Genomic DNA, 7,390 nt, shown 5'->3' on the forward strand with positions numbered 1-7,390 from the left:
CCACCCAAGAAAATACAAAAGGGAAAATAAATCAAGGAGGAGATGTGGAAGAAAGGAGAGAAGAAGAAAGAGGAGGATGAGGGGAAGAAGAAGAACTTACAGGGCACAGAGTCAGGGCAGCGGTTCTTCTTCAGGTTGGTGTCACTCTGCGCCACAGACATGGTGCTGGGTTCAGCCTGGTAGGAACACAGGGCCTCCCACTCCTTCAGCAGACGGTCCTTATTCTTTAGGTGGTCCTCCATGTAAGCCTGTGAGTTAGGAGGACAGAGGAGGTTCTCAGTACTAGGGTGACTCTTACTTAGATAATACACTACACTCTTCCTCTGTCAATGCCTTCAACTGGATGAATCTGTCTTCTAGAGTCTGATGGTTAATGTGTATTTAATTGTCAGTACCAGACCTGGATTCAAATAGTATTTGTTTTATTTAAAATATTTTTAGGGTTTGATTGAGCCTGCCTGCAGTGCCAGGTGGGTAAGATTTGCACTTTTGGGACTAGTCCATTGGTTCCACTGCGGAAAGAAGTTAGGCAAGTTCGATCAAGCGCAGCAAAAGTATTTGATGGAAAACAAATACTATTTGAACCCAGGTTTAGTCAGAACAGCGGTAGTGAGATCTGAGGCAGAGTAGGAATAAATAAATAAATTAATGCATAGAGTAAATGTTCAGAGTGACACTGACCAGGATCATATGACCGGTGGAGATGTCCATGTTGGTCTGCGCTGGTTCCTCGCACCAGGAAGAGGTGCTGCTGTGGGAGCTCGGGCTGGGCTGGGGCGCGTCGCTGGGCTGGGGCGCATCACTGAACTGGGACGACACACTGCTCACCCTGGACGTGTCCGTACCTCCTCCACCACCTCCTCCACCACCTCCTCCACCACCACCACCTCCACCACCACCTCCACTAGCACCCCCACCACCCCCCGCAGCTCCTGCCCCCTCCTGACGCTCGAAGAGTCCCCTGGATCCCATGTGCTGACGACACAGGTCCTGACAGAAGGAGAAGGGGATCATGACAGTCAATGGGTTTTCTACGGACACAATGTATTACTAAATCAGGGATCAATGTCCCGTGGATACAGTCACACTGGTAGTCCTGGGAAGTTTGGGTCTGCAGCATGCACAGGTCTCTTTCAATACATCTCATGTCTCAGACTAGTGAATCCTTGTGCAGGTTGAAAACTGAAGAGTGAATGTGTTCATGTTGGACTGTTTGTGAGTTGTCTTTTTAGGGAGTATTACACTGTTGACATTGGTGAAGAGAGGGCGACATAAGAAAACTAAGATATAGCGGCTGGACAAACCCATGTAAGATAAATACTTTATTGATCCCGGAGGGGAAATTGGTTTGTCAATCATATCTCATCGAGAAATGTGCTGTCTGTCTATAGTCTACAGTACTCCCACTTGACTTGGTCCTGCATGGCTGTGAGGTGTCAGTTGACGGCTGGGCCTACTTACGTGTGTGTGTGTGTGTGCCTACCTGGTACTCCTGGTGTGTAACGCTGCCTCCCTCTGGGCCCAGGCCTAGCTTCTCAGACGCCAGGCGGTTGGTGTGGCGACGCAGGCAGACGATGGTCATTGTCGCCACCAGGATCCCGCCAACACAGGCCACGCCCACCATGGTCATGAACACCCAACGGGAGCCATCTCGAACCCGGGTGGCCTGAGGTAAGCCCCGCCCATCAGTTCTCTGTCGAGAGGGGAGGTGACAGAGACAGAAAGAGAGGAAGGAAAACAAAATTGTTAGCTGAAAATCTCACTGATGAGACAATAAAATAGCTTTTGAAAGAGTGTTTATCCTTTAGTGGAAGGATGAGAGCCCCACTAATGTCCTGCAACAGAATAATTGATCAAAGTTATTATTATTGAGGAAGTGGATGAGAGAAAACCTGGGTGGTGTTCATTAGGGTGAAAATGTTTTGAAACAGAGTGAAAAGTCCAAATCAGAACAGAGATATTCACGTTGCAAAACGTTTTTCTACATTGTACCCCACTGAATGCAACACAAGTACTGTTGCAGCCTGACCCCCAATCATATATTCTCTTTCATCTCTCCTTCTCCTCCCTGGTTGCCACGGTTGCCTCTCCTGCCCTCCTGACCTCTCTTTCCTCTTCAGAGGCCCCAGGAATGTGCTGAAGGATTTGGGGGTTGGGGGTTGGAGCTATAGTCTGAGACATTGGGGTGGGGAGTGCTATAGTCTGACATGGGGGATTGGGGTGGGGTGAGGGGGTGGAGCTATAGTCAGAAATTGGGGTAGAGGGTGAAGGTATAGTCTGAGACATTGGGGTGAAAGGTGGAGCTATAGTCTGAGATATTTGGGGGGGGGGGGGTGCTTCACCTGATAGTCTAAAGGGGCCCGAAGATGAGAGATGGAGAGAAAAGGGGGGAAGGGGAAGAAAACAGAAAGGGGGAAGAACCGAATGACCGGTTTCTGGAGATGACTATTAAGATCTAGACATGAGGTGAATTTACCTAACTGACATCAGGGGATGCAGGGGTGAGGGGTGGGTGTAGGAGAGGAGACGGAGGAAGGGGGCGATTGGTGTAGGAGGGGAGGGAGGGATGGGTATAGGAGGGGAGGGAGGGATGGGTGTAGGGGAGGGAGGGATGGGTATAGGAGGGGAGGGAGGGAAGAAGAGAGGGATGGGTATAGGAGGGAGGGAGGGAAGAAGAGAGGGATGGGTATAGGAGGGGAGGGAGGGAAGAAGAGAGGGATGGGTATAGGAGGGGAGGGAGTGAAGAAGAGAGGGAAGGGTATAGGAGGGGAGGGAGGGAAGGGTATAGGAGGGGAGGGAGGGATGGGTATAGGAGGGGAGGGAGGGATGGGTATAGGAGGGGAGGGAGGGAAGGGTATAGGAAGGGAGGGAAGGGTATAGGAGGGGAGGGGATGGGTATAGGAGGGGAGGGGAGGGGAGGGGAGGGAAGGGTATAGGAAGGGAGGGAAGGGTATAGGAGGGAAGGAAGGGAGGGAGGAAGAGATTGATTGATTTAAGGCAACAGAGAGACCAAGAGGTTGATTCAATAGAAGAGTAGCGTGATCAGTACAGTAGATAGACTCCAGATCATTCCATTACTGCAGACATTGACTTCTGACACAAGTGTCTTTCCTCAGGTTGTTGTTGCCAAAAGCGATATGCAACTTCATTCATCACTATTGTGAGTGATGCAAACAGTTAGCAAACATAAGGCCTAACAATTTTTTTTCACTAAATAAAAAAATGGAATTGACAACTAGAATTAAAGGGTTTTAAACTTAGATTACACACACTGGTACATGTGTGTGTGTATGCACAATTTCAGACTTCCAAGAGAAATCTAATGGACATTATTGCAGAATTCTTATAATTCAAGAGGAGAGATTGCCAATGTGAAATTATTCAAAATGCAAACAAGATACAGTTACAAAGTGCACCAACACTAATTACTGTAACCAGATATAGGTCCCGTTAAATATTATAATATTGATAGACGTGTCCTCAAACAGATTAAATTCGTTAAGTGTTATTTGCTGTACGTTCTTGAATATGTTGTTAAAATCTTCATTATGATTAAATACCCAGATTAACTAAATCATAATATTTGACAACGAATCATGCGACAATCCCACACACACCACGCGGGCTGGGCATCTCGTAGATGTGCGTGCGCTATGCCGGCAGAATCTGATGAAAAGGTCTAAACTAACAGATAACATTAATGCGTAAGCAATTTACAAATGGCAACTAAATCGTAGACATATTTGAAGTGGAACTACATATAACTATTATAGAATCAAATTAGGCCTATAAGAAATACAATTCGCGACTTGGGCCCATAATAAGAATAACTCTAGACAAATCTACCATTCAAAAGTATGAATAGCCTATTAGTAGGCTAAATATAAGCGACACTCACCCAACATCCACCTTCCGTGAAAGAAAGACGACTTGACTTTGATAGTGCACAAAATGAAATAAGATCTGTCTCTTGCTTTCCATAATGCGTTTATAAAGTGGAAAATAGCGCATCATTTGATTGAATTTTGGCGGCAGTGTGACCTACTAGCTCAGGCCCAGGGACGATGTGAGACGACCAAGAGAGGAGTGGTGCGCGTGACCAATATGAATTAAAGAGACAGTCTTGTGTCTTTCGGGAGCGCGCACGTTTCATTCGACCGCAAAATACGTTTGTCATGTCAAAGGATTTTAGCCATTCTAGGTGTTTCAGGCAGAGGAAAATAGTTTGACTGTGAAAATGCACAGAATGACGCAAAGAATATTGATGATGAATGCCAATAGATTCTAATGCAAAGAGACCCCCGTCTCTCGCGCACACACACACACTAAATGCAGCATAATCTTACCTCACCGACACCTGTCTGCAGGATCTTCAGAGCAGTTTCAGACTCCAGAAAGTTCTTCTCTGCAACTGAGTAAATTATGAAACAAAATAAAATAGTTGCCATCTTGCAAAAAAGTTATATTCTTGCTATTATATATTTTAAAAAACACTAGAGTGGTTCAAAAATCCCTTTTATACCCCTAGCTCAATTTCTGTCCAAGTTGTGTGTGTGTGCGCGTGCGTGCGTGCGTGCGTGCGTGTGTGTGTGTGTGTAGATATTGTCTTGGTGGTTTATATAGAGCAGCGGGACATTGGGTCAATTTGACCCCGTCTGACCCCAGTAACAGGTCCACTTACCGGCTTTCTCTGCCACGTCTTCAGCACTCAGGTTCTGGCTGTTGGGGCGGACACGGAATGTCAGGGCAGGCCCCACCACACTGTAGAGAGACAGACAGGAACATTCCATCAAACTATTGATTCATATAGCTGGGGCTGGGAGAGAGAGGGGTGGTGGGATGGTGGTAGGAGCAGGATGACTGGGGGGTGGGGGAGGCCTTTATTTTAGGTGTCAATAAGCCCCAAATGTACACTGTTATACAAGCTGTACACTCACTACTTTACATTGTAGCAAAGTGTCATTTCTTCAGTGTTGTCACATGAAAAGATATACTCAAATATTTACAAAAATGTGAGGGGTGTACTCACTTTTGTGATATACTGTACATACATATACACCCCCCCCCCCCCCCCACACACACACACACACACACACATACATACATACATACATACATACATACATACATACATACATACATACATACATACATACATACATACATGCAGTACAGTTGAAGTCTGAAGTTACATACACTTAGGTTGGAGTCATTCAAACTCGTTTTCAACCACTCCACAAATTTCTTGTTAACAAACTATAGTTTTGGCAAGTCGGTTATGACATCTACTTTGTGCATGACACAAGTAATTTTTCCAACAATTGTTTACAGACAGATTATTTCACTTATAATTCACTGTATCACAATTCCAGTGGGTCAGAAGTTTACATACACTATGTTGACTGTGCCTATAAACAGCTTGGAAAATTCCAGAAAATTGTCATGGCTTTAGAAGCTTCTTATAGGCTAATGAACATAATTTGAGTCAATTGGAGGTGTACCTGTGGATGTATTTCAAGGCCTACCCTCAAACTCAGTGCCTCTTTTGCTTGACATCATGGGAAAATAAAAAGAAATCAGCCAAGAGCTCAGAAAAAAAATGTGTAGACCTCCACAAGTCTGGTTCGTTCTTGGGAGCAATTTCCAAACGCCTGAAGGTACCACATTCATCTGTACAAACAATAGTACGTAAGTATAAACACCAAAGGACCACGCAGCCGTCATACCACTCAGGAAGGAGACCTGTTCTGTCTCCTAGAGATGAGCGTACTTTGGTGTGAAAAGTGCAAATCAATCCCAGAACAACAGCAAAGGACCTTGTGAAGATGCTGGAGGAAACAGGTACAAAAGTATCTATATTCACAGTAAAACGAGTGCTATATCAACATAACCTGAAAGGCCGCTCAGCAAGGAAGAAGCCACTGCTCCAAAACCACCATAAAAAAGCCAGACTACGTCAACTGCACATGGGGACAAAGATCGTACATTTTGGAGAAATATCCTTTGGTCTGATGAAACAAAATAGAACTGTTTGGCCATAATGACCATTGTTATGTTTGGAGGACCGTGAAGCATGGGGGTGGCAGCATCATGTTGTGGGGGTGCTTTGCTGCAGGAGGGACTGGTGCACTTCACAAAGTAGATGGCATCATGAGGTAGGAAAATTATGTGGATATATTGAAGCAACATCTCAAGACACACCAGCTCTGTCACACAACTTATTGTGTGAAGCTTGTGGAAGGCTACCCGAAACGTTTGACCCAAGTTAAACAATTCAAAGGCAATGCTACCAAATACTAATTGACTGTATGTAAACTTCTGACCCACCGATGAAAAAAATCTAATCTGAAATCAATCATTCTCTCTACTATTATTCTGACATTTCACATTCTTAAAATAAAGTTGTGATCCTACCTGACCTAAGACAGGGAATGTTTACTAGGAATACATATGAGGAATTGTGAAAAACTGAATTTAAATGTATTTGGCTAAAGGATATGTAAACTTCCGACTTCAACTGTACATACATACATACATACATACATATACACACTTTTGTTTTAGAATATACCTTTATTATTCCCCACAAACCCTACCACCCCTCCTCCAATCGGAGTAAACTAATTAACAATAACACTAAGGCCTTCAGTTTATACATATTATACACATTTTACAATAGTGATATTTTGTCTGTTTTTAGTCCTTCCTCTATTTCTGATTTCCTCAACTCATATGTCCTCTCTCCTCCATTCTGCCTCACCTCCTTTTGAAAAAAGTCAAAGGTGATCGTGGAGAGGCAACGAGGAGGAAAATGAGACTGTCCTTCATACTAATGAGGTTTACAGGGTGGATCCCAAAATAAATGTGTAAAGAGATAAAAAAAAATAAAAAAATAAGTTAGTTGTGCAAAACTGCGCTACAGGGTGTAGGAGAGAGGACGGAGGAGAGAGGGTGTAGGTCTTGGCTGTGCATTGTAGGTCTAGGACTTTTGCCCAAATGAGAAAAGGCCACAGAGGGAGCTCCACCTCGCCACCCGAGTTTGAGCTCAGCGGTCAAGCAGAAGAGGAGCATGTTTTTTGTTTGATTTTTTAACCCCTTTTTTCTCCCCAATTACTCCCCTGTCTTGTCTCATCGCTGCAACTCCCGTACGGGCTCGTGAGAGGCGAAGGTCGAGAGTCATGCGTCCTCCGAAACACAACCACAATGCACATCCAAACCGGAAGCCAGCCAAACCAATGTGTCGGAGGAAACACTGTACACCTGGCGACCTGGTCTGCGTGCACTGCGCCTGGCCCGCCACAGGAGACAAGGATATCCCTGCAGGCCAAACCCTCCCTAACCCGGACAACGCTAGGCCAATTGTGCGCCGCCCCATGGGCCTCCCGGTCGC

The 7,390-nt window shown here is 45.2% G+C and overlaps 1 long non-coding RNA gene across 1 annotated transcript; it reads right to left on the bottom strand.

Annotated features, from left to right (window-relative positions):
• Window positions 1-924: 924 nt before the first annotated feature.
• LOC139401497 (uncharacterized) lies at window positions 925-4,751 on the bottom strand. The gene is made up of 4 exons (XR_011633000.1): window positions 4,682-4,751; window positions 4,347-4,411; window positions 1,484-1,693; window positions 925-990 (listed from the first exon to the last, which is right to left on the bottom strand). It is a non-coding gene; the product is annotated as an uncharacterized lncRNA (long non-coding RNA).
• Window positions 4,752-7,390: the final 2,639 nt, after the last annotated feature.

Source organism: Oncorhynchus clarkii, unplaced genomic scaffold, assembly GCF_045791955.1.
Source record: "Oncorhynchus clarkii lewisi isolate Uvic-CL-2024 unplaced genomic scaffold, UVic_Ocla_1.0 unplaced_contig_8864_pilon_pilon, whole genome shotgun sequence".
NCBI classification, from domain to species: Eukaryota; Metazoa; Chordata; class Actinopteri; order Salmoniformes; family Salmonidae; genus Oncorhynchus; species Oncorhynchus clarkii.